General features: G+C 39.5%; 1 protein-coding gene across 15 annotated transcripts in view; it reads right to left on the bottom strand.

The window, feature by feature from the left end:
• map2 (microtubule-associated protein 2) overlaps positions 1–15,911 on the bottom strand; it is a 60,737-nt gene that overhangs the window by 36,888 nt on the left and 7,938 nt on the right. For 11 of the 15 annotated variants that reach the window (XM_061691832.1, XM_061691842.1, XM_061691839.1 and 8 more), the window contains exon 1: positions 7,324–7,446. The exons of 1 other annotated variant lie outside the window; for it this stretch is intronic. The gene's annotated coding sequence lies outside the window, so the exon portion shown is untranslated. Of the gene's footprint in view, positions 1–7,323; positions 7,447–13,165; positions 13,236–15,911 lie in introns of those variants that run through there. 3 more of the 15 variants (XM_061691833.1, XM_061691837.1, XM_061691834.1) reach the window with 2 other exon arrangements.

The raw sequence follows: 15,911 nt of genomic DNA, 5'->3' as shown, positions 1-15,911 counted from the left end.
CAATGGCACCACAAAAAAATACCACCTATAGTAGTTTAATCTGTGAATACTTCACAGATTAAAGCCAGCAACTCACTCACGCACTGATGACTTGAGTAATAGAAGAAAAAAAAGCTCAAGGACAGTGACTGATTTACACTTAAAATAGACTTAAATAAAATGAATTTTTTTTTTTCCCCTTCCCCTGAAGTCGCTGTCAAGCGGAAACCTTAACATGTCCAAAAGGGGTTAGTCAGTGCCTATATTAACCAATCAAAAATGTTGAAAATAGCTTGATACCAAATCTAGCAACTCTATTGGACACTTCAACTGTCTGAGGAGTGTCGTAGAACTCCACCTCTTCTTGACCCTACGGGGGCCTCACGCCATTATGTTGCCTCAAGATTTAAAGTCACACAATCGGAGAACGTCAGATCCGAGTTAGGCCTGTGGATAAAAATCAAACATTAATCAAACATTTGCCAAATCGGGTGAAGTGTACAGATCACATAAATCATCTCAATTCGAGTGAGACCTAATTGAAATACAATAGTTCAACAATGACCCATCTTCACATATCCATCTACCGAAGGGGGGCGGGGGAAACACCAGCACACCAGCACCAACACACCAGCAGTACAAAAAAGCTAAAACACCTGTGGTGAAGCCAATGGTAAAGCCAAAACTACAGTGAAAGAATATAGACCATTAAAATGAAGTAAAGATCGTACTTTACAGGTTAACAGATTAAATCGGGATAACCAAAGTCAACAGCACCCAGTGGCGACTCATACTGTAAATTAGGTTTAAGGCACTTGGTCTGAATGACAAACTAGAGGTTGCCCGCGCTGTGTCTGTGAGAGCTGGCCGGAACAGAAACAAACAAATAAACAAGTGATTCATTGTTAGTGAATAATCATTTTAACTGAGATAAATATTTTTGATTGTCGAAAAACAATGTGATAAACAGTGAGAACAATTTTGAGTCTTCTCGTCTGCCACTCTCCTTTTAACATTCCAAATACAGTGGAACCTCAGTTTTGGTATGTCCTCGTTTTTGTATGATTTGACTTTTTTTTTTTTCATCAAAACTGTGTCCCTATTTTCATAGATTCGCTCAGTTTTCATACAAAAACTAAAACAATGACTTGATCATTCATTTTCCAGAATCGAAGCATAAGGCATATTCCAGAGTACAAGCTTTTATTAACAACTCAAGGCAATAACACACACCCCCCCCCCACCCACCCGGTCTGCTCTGCAACACTCGGGCAACATTGGCTTAACATATCCTGTCAAAAGTCAGACCTTTAAAATAAAAGTATGAAGTATAATAGCACAGTTTCACCATACTATCTTTGGACCCATGGTGGCTTATATACCAGTTGTACTGTATAAACAACCACAACAGACTTTTGTCCTTATAATACACTAAACAAAAGAGGATGGAGGAGTTCTGTCAGAGAGGGGCAAGAAAAAGATGCTGCAGCCAAGCCAAAGAGAAGCAGTAATCTCACGCTAACACTGCCAAGTAATTTCACTGCATTCATCTCGAATCTATTTGAAGTGCTTTGAATACAATTAATTTCAATTCAGAAATTTTCAAGGACACTGCGGGATACTTCAGCCGCCTACATACAAATATACATTTACTGGCAAAGCAGTTCTTTGTCCTTAAACTACACTTTTGTTATTTTAATCATGTCATGATTGGAAGTTTCAACCAGCTCTACACATGCACAGTACAGGCTTGTATTCATCTAAATTATTTCCTGTAATAGAGCTCTGTGAAATTCTTGAATCAGTAAATATACTGTCAGTCGAAACACACAATGGAAACACCGACACAATGTGCAAATCAACAAATCTTTAAAACATAGTATGACTGCATGAAGTATAATATATTGTGTACTACATCACTTCCCTAGTCTGGTTATTATGAACCTTTGGAGACAAACTGGTTATACCCAAACAAAGAATCCTACAAGAATGATGCTAGGATGAACAAATTACAATTTGGAATATACAGTCGTTAATACTGATACGTACATTACTATATACAGAGGGATTCAAAATATCACCCGTATACATTCAAGACAAGAGCTTCATTACTTCTAAGTGTATCATATTACTACTACAAAGTACTTTTTTTTTTTGTCAAGCATCTTCACTGTCATTTTTATGTGTGAAGGTTTTCTACACACACAATTCACACTATTATAAACACAATCAAAGCACTTTGTTCATCTCATGGGACTACACATCCAGCAGCCACCTGTCAGTTTTAATGTGATCAGCAGAGTGTAATGGGCGTGCGTGTGCATGCATGTGTGTGTGTGTGTGTGTGTGTGTGTGTGTTTATGCTTAAAGGGTTTTCTTATTGTTTAACTTTTTGTATTTACGTAACGAATGTGTGTATTTTTATGTAACTGAACATGTGTGACCGATGTGTGACGTCCAAATGAACGTGTAGACGGGAATTAACAGGATATGCACATGATTGATTCATGAACCAAAATGACTTTTAAAATTATTACCCCCTCCCCAACACACACACACACACACGCACTCACACGCACACACACATACATTTAGTTAAAGACATTAACTAAATGCAAGTGTAAAAATAATGAAATAATACTTGAAATGAAGAAAATCTGTGATTTTCAATTAAGGGGCTCTTTACATGGGAATATTAAATTAAGAATTTAATTAAATAAGGATTGTAAAAAACACGTTTTGTCCACTGCCAACATTTTTTACCTGGAAAACACAAATATTGGATGTTTTGGAAAACATAATGGCTAAAGAAACAAGCAGAGTTGGAATACTTGAATAAGTCCACTTTCAAACCAATATTAATGGCGACCAAGGTGATTCAGCTTTTACAAAGACCCAGAAGGACATGCAGTTGTGCAGTGAATGTGAACTGGCCTTGCCTTTTTTGTAGATGTGTGTCCATGAATAGGGTTGTTTTGACAGTGTTATTATCCTTACATAAAACTTCATGAACTGAAATGAAAAAACCCTCCCATTTTTACAATGTCGTGTCCACATGTGCTCAGTCTAGTCATGGCTTCTCCCGGGAAAAGATATTTTACTGTTTTAGCCTTAATCTCCCTCATCATTAACCTGCTCTTCCCCTGAAAGAAATCATCGTGTGAGCTACCATGTATGCTTTCATGTGTTTTCATGTGTCACTAGTTTTCCTAATTAAAGAATATCCTATACGCAAAGCTTCCAGGGCCCTTCTAATGAAGAGGTGTGTAAATGAGCTTCACAAATTCAGTGCAAACTCAACTCAAGTCTTGGAAACTCCAAACCAATTTAATGCATGCTTCATCATTCACACTTTGTAGCCATGCAGAGTAGTTAAAGTTCATGTTTATGGAATTTGATTAAAAAGTAGATATGAAACCTCAAGAAAACAGCTGAAACAAGCTGGTTGTAGTTGCCAAGCCTCTTATTCAGCATAACACTAAAACATAGGGCTTAATACTAATACGTCCATAAAACATTTCTTACCTTTGTTCTTAGAAAGGATCACGAGAAAGAATCTAAGTGGGATTACTGAAGAGTTATTATAATGATAATGACATAATGGTATTCAAAATCCTATAATATTCACAGAAATCAATGTGCATTATTGTGTTCCACATGGCCCGTTGCAGGGCACATTAATTTAGCTTGCGCAGTGTGACTTATCAAACATGAGACTGATTACGCATCTATTAAAAACAGCGTCTGAAATGCAGGTGCAAACCAGCAATGCACAGCAGTACCAGTGTAGCGCAGGCAAAAATGAGAAGCGGTGGGAATAATGTGTCCGCTCATGTAAAAAAAAAATTAAATGCCAGAGACAAAAACTATTGTGACATATTGTCTATTGCGCAAAGCAATTTTGGAGCTTTTGAAGCATCTAAGGCGTGACTTGGAGCCCGTCACAAGAAGGAGTCATGCCATATTGACTTCCTCAAAATTATCGCAGCAATCTCCCACTATTTGGGATCTTAGTAAATCAGACCCTAAATGTATTCTGTGGGCTGTTTTAAAGAAATAAATAAATTAAGACATACATTGGTGAATGACATAATCTCCTTGTGGAGCTTTAACTAACTTATTTTGGGAGAGACAGTAAAAAAGAAAATCTGTAAAAAGCGGATATAGCAGGCTGTCATTGGACTGAGACATTCAGTTTCCACAACTTGCTCTATAATAATGTTTGCAGTAGGCTTTACACGATCAGGATTTTTGGCGCCGATCACCTATCAGCGAGTTTTAAAAAAAACGATAACCGATCACAGATCTGATCACAAGATGGATAAATGTGTCTATTTAAATGACTTGTTCATTTATTGTATATACTTGTGTACTTAATTGCTCAAAAAATTATGTTTACAATAAATAATATATCTTTGGGCGGCACGGTGGACGACTGGTTAGAGCGTCTGCCTCAAAGTTCTGAGGACCGGGCTTCAATCCCCGGCCCCACCTGTGTGGAGTTTGCATGTTCGCCCTGTGCCTGTCTGGGTTTTCTCCGGGCACTCCGGTTTCTTCCCACATCCCCAAAAAAACATGCATGGTAGGTGAATTGAAGTCTCTAAATTACCCCCTAGGTGTGAATTTCAGTGCGAGTGGTTGTTTGTTTATGTGTGCCTTGCGATTGGCTGGCAACCAGTTCAGGGTGTACCTCGCCTCCTGCCAGATGATAGCTGGAATAGGCTCCAGCACTCCTGCAACCCTTGTGAGGATAAGCGGCTCAGAAAATGGGTGGATGGATGAATGTATCTTTGTTCATTTTATTATGCCAGTGAGGCATAGTGACAAACAGAACAAATAAAAGGTCTTGTATTAGATGGCAGTAAGTACATACAGTAATTAATGTATCCACTTTTTGTGACATTTTTGTTTGTTGGTGTGCCGTGAGATTTTTCAATTGTAAAATATGTGCCTTGGTTCCATAATGGTTGGAAATCACTGCTCTAGTCATATCATGTATTGTAATCAGTCAGGTCAAACCAACATTACAACATGACAGAAATAATGGGTGCTAACTTACTGTAATTAAATTAATTTATTATAATTAAATAATTTCACACACACCAAAACTTTAGAGCATGATTCGACAGAATACCTGCATGTTTGCTTACAGCAGTTAGTGCTAACTTTTTTTACCTGCTTGCAAGCCGTGTCGTAATAAAAGTATGTGAACATACCTCAAGCAATCCTTGAATGAAAGTCCTCTCCCGAGCACCGTTGACCCCCAACACAAGTTTTTCCCCATTTTGTTCTTACAAACACACGGCGCGATCCATTAGTGTTGTCGTTGCCATGGTAACGAGTGTATCCGGTCACGTTTGAGTTGACAAGATGAAGCCCAGTGATCGGAAAAAATGGGATGCGGTGGTATAGGAATACAAGATTTTATTGCAGTAGTCTGACATAGTGCAATCGTGAAAGACCAAATTTGTCTTGTAGTCTGATCCGGTTGCCTCTTGTCTGTCCCACACCCGCGACATGTTTTTTTAATTTTAGTTTTTAAAATAACTTTATTTGTGTTCAGATTGTGCTCTGCGACTGGCTGGCGACCAGTTCAGGGTGAAGCCCGCCTCTCGCCCGAAGTCAGCTGGGATAGGCTGCAGCGCCCCGCGACCTTAAACAGGATGAGCGGTGTTGAAAACGGATGGATGGATGGAGGTCAGATATTTACAGTACTACGTCAAAAGACATGCGACAAGGCAAAAAAATAAAGTATCTTTTAGATTCGAATATACTGTACATGACGGCGACGTGGAGTAAATGTCTTTTGCGGAGCCGATCAATGACGTCATTGATCGGCTCCACAAATTTTGACATTAAAGCCGACTAGCCGATCAGCATAAAATGCTAATTATCAGCCGATACCGATCAGACCGATCAGAATGGTGTAAAGTCTAGTTTGCAGTGCTGTATAGCCCAATAAGCCTCGTCATCCATATCTGCACTGTAAGTCTGGCCTTGTCGTAGTGTGTGTGGATCAAGACAAGTCTTAATAACATGCAGCAAAGAGATAGAGAAGGGCCTTGACTGGCAGATATGAGAGGAGATGAGAATATGACGAGACAGTGACACAAAGACGAGAAACGATGTGAAGGTGGAGAAGCTCATGAAGAAAGACATGGAACATATAAAACAGGATAACCGGAGAGATGTGGTGGGTCTAAAGCGTTATACCACTTCTGAGGAGAAAAAAAACATAATGAATAAACAGTCACTAACATTATTTCACTTTAACTGCACTCTTTCATCATCCCTCTTTGCCGTTCTATCCTAAAATTTGCTTCATTTGAAATTGACATTTGAGGAAATGTACTTAAACAAGGGCTGAGAAAGTCTTTAATTTGATCTGGGGTTGCCAGGGCCTTGACACTGTTGTGATTGTATTTTTTATGCTATCCAAAATAATCCAAAACTTTATTATTGTTGCCTTAATCCAAATTAGTTTATTACAACGGACACTTTTTGTGTTCTTGCCATCACTCACATGCAGACAACAAGGTGCTTGAAAAGGTGGGAGGATGACCCTGCAAGAGTCATTTCACATCCATCCTTCCATCCATTTTCTATTCAAGACTGTTTATTTTCATTAGGGTTGTGAGTAAGCTGGAGCCTTTCCCAGCTGACTTTAAGCAAGAGGCAGGGTACACACTGTCACTGGTTGCCAGTCGATCGCAGGGCACATATTCAGACAAACAAGCATTCACACTCACATTTGCACCTGTGGACAATTCATTATTCAGTGAAGCTAACAAGCATATTTTTAGGAATGAAGTACCTGTAAGATGTCCATTAAAGCACATGCAGCACATGCAAATTCCACACAGAAAGACCGAATCCGAAATTCAAACTCCTCAGAACTGTGAGGCTGACATGTTAACTACTTACCACCGTGCAGCCTGTGATTTCAAATATACAGTCGATAATTATTGTCGAAATGACTCACATGAATATGCAAAAGCACCTGAGAAGAAGCTTAAAGAAACTCTACTGGGTTGAATCCAAAACAATCTTTTGAATAGCCTTCACGTATATGTGTGTGGGTTTAGAATTAGAGATATGTACAAATGTGACACAACAGGACAACGACAGTGAGGTACACTTTGCAGTTACAGCTACAACAGCACTGTGGTCTGCCATTAAAGGAAGGTAACTGCTCCTGCAGCTACTGGTCATATGGTGAAGCTATGACAGTGCCTTTTAGCAGCATAGTGACGCAGCAACTTTACAGCAGCACATACTGACGCAGAGAAGAACAATGAGTATAAGACTGGGATGACAAAAAAAGAAAAAGACTGGGAGACTCACCTGGCTGACTGCAGTACGATCCGTGACTCAGCTTTGCATCCGAGTCCTGGAAAAGTGACAGCGGATAAAGGGTAAGAGCAGTCGTGAGGGTAGAAAGGCATAGAGACAGATTTGCCTCTTAGTCCTTTGGGAGTGCAGTGGCAGGTGGTGTCTCTTAATACGCACGCGCACACACACAAGCGCGCACACACACAAGCGCACACACACACACACGCACACACACGCGCACAAACCTAGCACCTGCAAATCTCCAGGACAGATGGAGAGAGGTTGAGGTGGAGGCTGAGGGGAGAAAGTAGTAGTCTGTCAGTGTAATAGCTCTAAAGAGAGCTGGTTGGGGAAGTTGCAAAACAGTGGGTTTGTGTTTGTCTGTGTGCTGTCCGTGGTTGTTAGTGGGACAGCTCAAACACAGATACACATTCCCGCTGCTGCACACAGGCACGTGCACGTGCATGTGCACACACACACACGCACACGCACACACACACACGCACACACAAACCATGAACTGCCTCATTAAGGGCAGAACAAAAGCAGTCATGCTGTCTGGTGACATAGCCTTCTGCAACTACTGTACGCCTGGAAAACTGTATTGATAACAGCACACATACACAGTATGACAGTAACAACTTCATGTATCGAAACAAAAATAAGCCAATAAACATTTCCACAAAAGCACTTTTATCTGCTTGAAAAAAATGCTTCGTTGTCATGGGGGGGTGAGCTAATTTGATCAGTTAGAGCACCCATATATTCTCAAATGAATTTGTTGTATTTATCTGTTTAAAAAATAAAATAGAATAAATAAATCATTTACGATGCCGGCGCCACGGTGGACGACTGGTTAGAGCGTCAGCCTCACAGTTCTGAGGACCCGGGTTCAATCCCCGGCCCCGCCTGTGTGGAGTTTGCATGTTCTCCCCGTGCCTGCGTGGGTTTTCTCCAGGCACTCCGGTTTCCTCCCACATCCCAAAAACATACAGGAATTGGAGACTCTAAATTGCCCGTAGGTGTGAACGTGAGTGTGAATGGTTGTTCGTTTGTATGTGCCCTGCGATTGGCTGGCAACCAGTTCAGGGTGTACCCCGCCTCCTGCCCGATGATAGCTGGGATAGGCTCCAGCACGCCCGCGACCCTAGTGAGGAGAAGCGGCTCAGAAAATGGATGGATGGATATACGATGCCAGGTCATGTCATGGACACAAACGAAATGATGTCAAGACATATGAATGAAACAGTATGAAAATGGTGACAATAGTAACCAGAATGATCACGCTTATCAGTATTACCAGAATTTTGTTAAAATCAATGAGACACACGCACCAAAAGCATTGCAACTGGTTTTATATTGATTTAAAATATAAATCAGTACCACTATGTACTTTTAGCACACAACCTCATGAATTTTATTCTTAAAACGATAGTGATAGTTAACTAACCAGCAACCTTGGTTAACATTTTTTAGGTTGTGATCACCCAAATGAATCAAAAGATTTGATGTTTGCGCTCCCGCCCAGGTTTCTTAGCAGTATATGATGTGAAATCCTATTTACATGAAATGCCACAAGGTGCACAGCTATTCTTACAATAGGGTACTATCCTATTACGAGCTGCGGTAATCGAAATGTCAACTCATATAAACAGAAATGAGCAGTGAATAGTTGTTGTCCTTGTCATGTCCTGTCTGAGAGCATACATATATTACCACACACTGATCTATGAATACACATATTGTAGCACTGAAACAGCCCATCAGTAAAACACTTGAATGTAATCCAAAGTGTATGTCTTGTGTTACAAATACACACGCACACACACACAAAATGCCATATGGGACTCACTGCAAATTGCATTCAGTGCTTGTGTGTATTGGAATCCGAGAGACAACCAACAGGGGGACCAAAACAACAGCCTTTACAATTATTTATCATTCCTAAAAATCAGACATCGTTCTCCGAACGTAAGGCACTGCTATTTTTAATGGTAATATTGTGTCATTATTTGGACATTTGTTCACATTAGTTGCGGGAAAGTTTTAGCTTATTCCAGCTGATTTTGGGCGAGAGGCTAAACCCAGGACTGGTAGCTAGCCAATTGCTGGGTAAATAAAGACAAACAAGCATTCACACTCATATTCACACCCATTTACAACTGAGAGTCCGCTTTTAACCCAACATGCATGTTTTTGTACCTACAGAAACCCCACGCGAACACGGGGAGAAGAACCTTCCGCACAGGAAGACTGGAGCAGATATACGGACCTAGCTAGAACCTCAGAACTGTGAGGCTGACAGGCTTACCACTCATTCTGCCTATTGAGTAATAATTCCCAAAAAATCATAATCATAATTACACAAGATTAGTGGTGAATATCGCCAGGATTGGCATAACTGTTGGTGCTGGAGTCCACCCACAAACCTGTGGTGGAAATGCCGAATCAGTGTGTCGTGTATCGAACTGTAGCCATGCCAAATGAAACGAACTGTACCACTTGGTGGAAATGTTCCTACGGTAAATGGTAATTACAGCCAAGATAGCAATAAAGGGTGAAGACTACAACCAGCTAGTGATCGGAATTTCTCATCAAGACACTTCCTGTCTTACTGTCTCAGTAATGGTAAATCTGTGTTTTGGTTATCTGGTCAGGAAGATGTAAAATTGTAAAAACATTTAACAAGAGAACATCTTGTAGCAGACCAGAAAAACAACTGTAAAACGCAAGAGAGTCTCATTAAAACATTCGCAGTTTTAACCTAGCATATTATCATGCATCCGCAGACCATCATCCTCTTGTGTGTATTTTTTCACGTCACACTAATACATAAGCTATTTCCCGAGGGAGTACTGAAACCTGTCCTGTTGCTCCAATTTCTATTACACAGCTTCTGGTAAATTGCACTTCAGCCAAAAGTCATTTTCATGAATGATTAATTGTGTTTTACTGATTAAAATTGTCTATCATAATGTCAGTGCAATTAATTAAGTCATAGACCTATTGTGGTTCAAGGGAACAAGGTTTCTGGGTGAATCATTTTCCATGAATCGATGTTTCCCCTTCATAGGTGTGTTATCTTTTAAGTTAAAAAGGACAGGTTACAGATCAGGTTTTTGGGGGGAATTTGATTTGTTGTGGTTTCTCGCTTTAAAATCAGAATTATTACATTTTCCTCTTTCCATATCTACGGAACATTCTGTATGTTACAGTAAACAGGCACAGCACTTGTACATATATATAAAATATCAATGGGATAAAGTGACCACGTGCTAGTAATCTAGAAGTATTTTCTATGGTGTCCCATTGTGTAAACAATTGCATAATGCATGGGGAGCCAGACATTTCATGACACATTCGTGATGTCTGCTAATAAAGAATAAACATGGATGAAGTATATACTCTGTCTGTCCAAAATTCTATTAAAAGCCTTTACTAACAGTATTGCGTTCGCTGGTAAGACGAATCAACACATGCAACCAATCTGACACTTTAAAGATTATGCTGATTGTTAATTATCTCCTTGGAGAGCAAGCAGGAGCCTTAATTGGTTGGCTCATGTGATTTAGAAATTTTATATTTTCAAGTTATTATCCTCCTCCACATTCACTTAACTGTGTACGAACTCTTCAAGTGAGTTCCGATGAATGGCAGAGCCCAGCTTTTTTGTTAAATACATTTTATGTTCTTATTTTCATTAGAATGGACAAAATATATGCATTCCTAAGGGACCTTAAATCTATTTAGGTTGACCGATGATTCGTCACACCCCCAGTCTCAAGCCAATGCAGGGCACACTGTAATGACTATTCCATCACTCTGTTTATTGATTTAAAAAATAAACAACAAATATCCTATTCAAAACATACATTCTACCAATACATTTTTTGGTGTCTATTGTGTATATATGTCTCGTGTATTTTTACAATACCAGTTTGCTCGAGGGAGTGGTGAAGCTTGCTGTGCGTGGTGATGAGCAGCCGCTCAGTTTCCATAGCAACACCCTAACTCAGTCAGTCTCCATGGCAACTAATAATGGCATTAGCTGATTCAGAAAATGTTCATATCGAAAGAAGTGATAGTTTTCATGGATGATGATACCAAGATGGATGCATGTATCCATTAAAAATATTAGTGCAATAATGTTGCACCCCTCCCCCAACTTCGTCAGCCTATGTTCCTGTTTCTTAAGTACACTGTTAGACATTGCTGTAAATTCTACAATTATAAACCACATACCTTACATTAAAATACAATAAAGTGATTTTACAGTAATTAACTACAGTTTACACTGTGTCATGGGATTTTGGTTGACGTCACACAGAGTTACTGTATTTTGCATGCAGCAGAACTGTGATGACGTGTGGCTCCCAGCATGCATTCTACTATAAAATGTTGAACTATTGCTGTAATAAAGACGTTAATTCTTAATGTTCATGAACAAAACTTTTTAACATAACATTAATCATGTGTGCTTATATTACCCATACTCTTATTTAACTCTCGCGTTATATGTATGTTGCACTTTGTTTTCATGAAACCCTGACTGTGGGTTGTGTGCAATACAGTGACATCCCAGTCAGCAGCATGCTAAGATAAATGTCTTCTAGCCTACTTTTTCTACAAGCCAAAAGAGCAGTTGTTTACTCTGTCTAAAGGTGTACACACACACACACACACACACACCCACACACCAATCATCAAACGTGAAATACAAAATCAAGATAGTCAAACTCTAAATGGAGGGTGCTGACTCCTCTCACCAGGAAGAGTTGCTGGAGAGTAAGCAACCAAACAACCACAACCCACAGAAAACTATAAACAAAAGTTTCTTTGCATTTTTTCCAGGTTGCTGACACGTAATGTGACGGGGCCAAAGTCATACCGCAGATATTCCATCTTCAGAGGTGTACTATGAGAGCCGTAAAACAGCACTTGTGTGTAAGGTAAAGCTGCGAATCTTCCCACCTTGTTGCGTTGAGAGCAATGTTACTGTCCAACAAGTATCGTCACACCAGATGCTGATACTGATCACCACATTCTGACAACCGACACAAAATGGAGTGTACTATTTGGGTTCAATCTGCACAGGCAGTATTGGTTAAACCTCAAGTAGTTTGTGGCCTGAAGAAGAACAATGAACAACAACACCTATGGGAAGTTAAGATAACAGCCACGGAATGGAAAATTTGTTTATTTATTTATTGAAATTTTCTTAATAGGAACTTGGCACAGAAACTGTATTTCAGAACCTTCAGGTAGATATTCTACCATTCCAATTCATATTTAAAACAATTGATTGATTAATTGATCAATAATATTCCCCAGTCGATAAAGGAAATTCAGACAAAAACCTATCCACAACTACTACAGAAACTGCGGGGGAGGGTGATTCCCACAACTAACAAAATTACTGATGAACTTCTAAAAGGCAACTTAGTACAATTCAGAATTCAGAAAAATTTATCTGGAAAAATACACCTCTAAAGTTAAAATTCAGACATCGAACCACTGCCATGCACCCATGCATTATGTGATATTCAGCTCTGAAAACACATTCTGCACATTTGTCACCAAAGTTAAGGATGTTCATTTTCTATCTGCATCATATTTTTACTCTTTGCCATTACTGATACGCTTCTCTGGTGGAACCACACACAAAAATTCAAAGAAAACACAGGTGCTTTTACATTGACATTAAAATAAGATCACTGGTGCAAGGTTACCAATGGACCAAACACAGGCAGTGACTACTGCGCCAGCTGACCAACACATGCAATTTACAGAAAATAACCATACCAATTTTAGCCCTGTATTTCCAAGACTGTGCCATGCAAGTAGAAACTGTTACCAGGAAAACGCTTCCTGCTACTGGATTCCTTCACTCGTCTCATCCATAGCTACGGAAAACAAGATGAAGGCACGTAAACAATGTGACGCAACACAGCAGTACACTCCCATGAGTGACAGACTGCTGACAAGAGGCGCATGCATTGAAGGCTGTGCGTATGTGCTTGCTCACAGGAGAGCTTGAACAGTAGGCGGTCAGGCTAAATGGCTTCCAGTGGGATAAAGTAAGTCTTAACACACTGACTTAACAGTAAATGCACATTTTATGTCTTTGTAACAGACCAATCAAACTGATGTGGGCTAACGAAAATTGTTACAAGCTCGATGCAAGTCCGCAAAAGGGATTGGGAGATACGTCTTCATCGTGGTGAGCTAGCCAGTTATAATAAATTTCAGGTCAGGTCAGCTGTTAAAACCTGTGATCTAATTAAGACCTTTGGATTAAAATAAGGGGGTTACGTGAGGTTTAGGTTTTTGTTAGGGTTAGGGCAGGTAAGACATGTCAGCTACACTTGATTTGATTTAAAACGTCATCAGTTTTAAATCCTAAATACCGACTGGTTGGGTGTTAGGTGTTTGCCAAGCATGTTACTTTTGATTTACAGTGGGACCTTGATTTAAAATTTTTATTTGTTCCGTGACCAAGCTCGTAATGCAATTTGCTCATGTAACAAATCAATATTCTCCATTGAAATCAATTGAAATTCTAACAATCTGTTCCAGACACTCCCAAATCACCACCATTTTTAATAGAAAAATAGCACTGTATTGGATAAACACATTAAACATAATATATGAGAATGTAAAAAAAATAAACTGATTTTTTTAAAGCAAAGTTTCTGTACGCTGGAAGTCACAACTACTATATGGCCAAACTGTGTGCCATTAAAGGGACGTGGGCTATTTTGTGGCATCAGAAACATGGCTGGTTATCCACAGACATGAAGAGAATATTAGATATGGCAGGGCGCTGTAGCCCCTGACGAGCCGACGTGGCGGCAACTTTCCCATTAAAGAAAATTTATGTACGTGGAAAATAAATCACAACTTGCTCATTTCTCCACCGATTTTCATTAGGTTTACTTTTTTTCCAATGCCAAAGTGTGTGCTTTTAATACCGAACATTTTTAAAAAAGATCCCAATTCCCTAGTACGCCGCTGTGTGTAACTGTCAGCAACATTATGTGCAGGCATGCTTGTTACTTCTCTTTACGTGCCATACACAAACATGGAAAGTGCTGACACTTTGCCCCCACTAACTTAGCAACACCAGAGGCACACTCATAGGGGCGTGTCATATCTACCCATTGTTCTTATCCATAGGTTATGTGTGAGCATCTTGATGTGAGTTCTGGTCTACTGTAACTGCCTGCGAGTGTTCTCATTTTGTATTTTGTGTGTTTGACTGTTTCTACCGTTGGATAAACGGCTGACAAGATACTGCTTTTTTTACACTTCACTTGAACAGCGGCATATCTGAATCTGAATCTTATCTCGCTCATAATTCAAAGTTTGGGTTGGAACACAGAACCCCCCCAAAAACAGAAAAATCAACCAAGCAATTGATAAAAACTCGAAAATTGGGGTACAAGTCAACGTAAGGCTGAATGTGCATGAAATCCTGGCAGAATATGGTTCTGTATTGACCAAAAAGAAAAGGCCACATTTAACAAAGACGTACCTTCTCTGCAATGAACCTGTACTGCATATGGGTGTACAGTGTGTCCGCATTGGAACATGCACGAGCCTTTCTGTGAAGTAATCCCATTTTCTGGTACATTGTTACAATCCTGTAATTTCCACCATCTAGAAGGATCCAGTTCACACCTAACCATACTAAACATATATAATATAACCCTCAATCCTTAGTCCTCATAAGCACAGTAAGACTCTGCTCAGAGATTGTCTTTTTTTAATTTTTGGAAAATATTTTGGTAACTCCAGAGACCAAGGTTGTTAGCATTGACCTTTTAGACAACTCAAGCGGAATTTTATCCCAACTCAAGTCACGCAAATACAGCGGAAGCTCTGAATGCCCACAAGGTCACATTCACTTCAAAGCAGAAAGACTCTTCACCATACACATCGTTGATAGAAAAGTTTAGGTAGAATTTATTGTTATTTTATCTTTAGTAGTAGTTAGCTTCTTTTTACATTTGTGTGACCATGCCGAAAAGTGAGAAGGATGCGGTGCTGTGACGGTAATAACCTTTACATCACGCCCTTATCATTAAAGACGGTTTTTAAGTCTTTGTCTCAATATCAACTCTTCGTTAACACTTGTATGGCAGTTAAAAAAATATTGTCTGTACAATTAAATTATTATTTTTTTGATAGCGACAGTTAGACACCGGAGGAGGGTTAAATAATTTCATCTGTCCTTTGAGGTTCAACTTAACATGCATGATGCATGTTTTTCCATCCAACAGTGACACCCAAGCCAAACTCTAAGCACTCCTTACCTTGTATTCCATGGTTTGTACTTTGAAGCTGGTTAATACCTCTATTCCAAGGTTAGTAGCCCACTAAAACTGTTAAAGATCATGTATGGATCCTTTGTGCTTTCCCAAATCTCATTATATCCAGAACACATTGGTATTACAGGTTCCAGAGCGAATTTATAGTGTAGTGATTTAATTAAGATCATGTTATTAAACCAGCTTCAAACCAATCTCAAGGTTTACAAATCCTGCATTATCTGGAAGTGTGCCTCAGATTTTCAGTCTAATTTATCTGCAATCTCTCTT

The sequence above is a fragment of the Phycodurus eques genome, chromosome 12 (genome assembly GCF_024500275.1).
Source record: "Phycodurus eques isolate BA_2022a chromosome 12, UOR_Pequ_1.1, whole genome shotgun sequence".
Taxonomy (NCBI): domain Eukaryota; kingdom Metazoa; phylum Chordata; class Actinopteri; order Syngnathiformes; family Syngnathidae; genus Phycodurus; species Phycodurus eques.
This window is presented reverse-complemented; position numbering and strand designations above follow the sequence as displayed.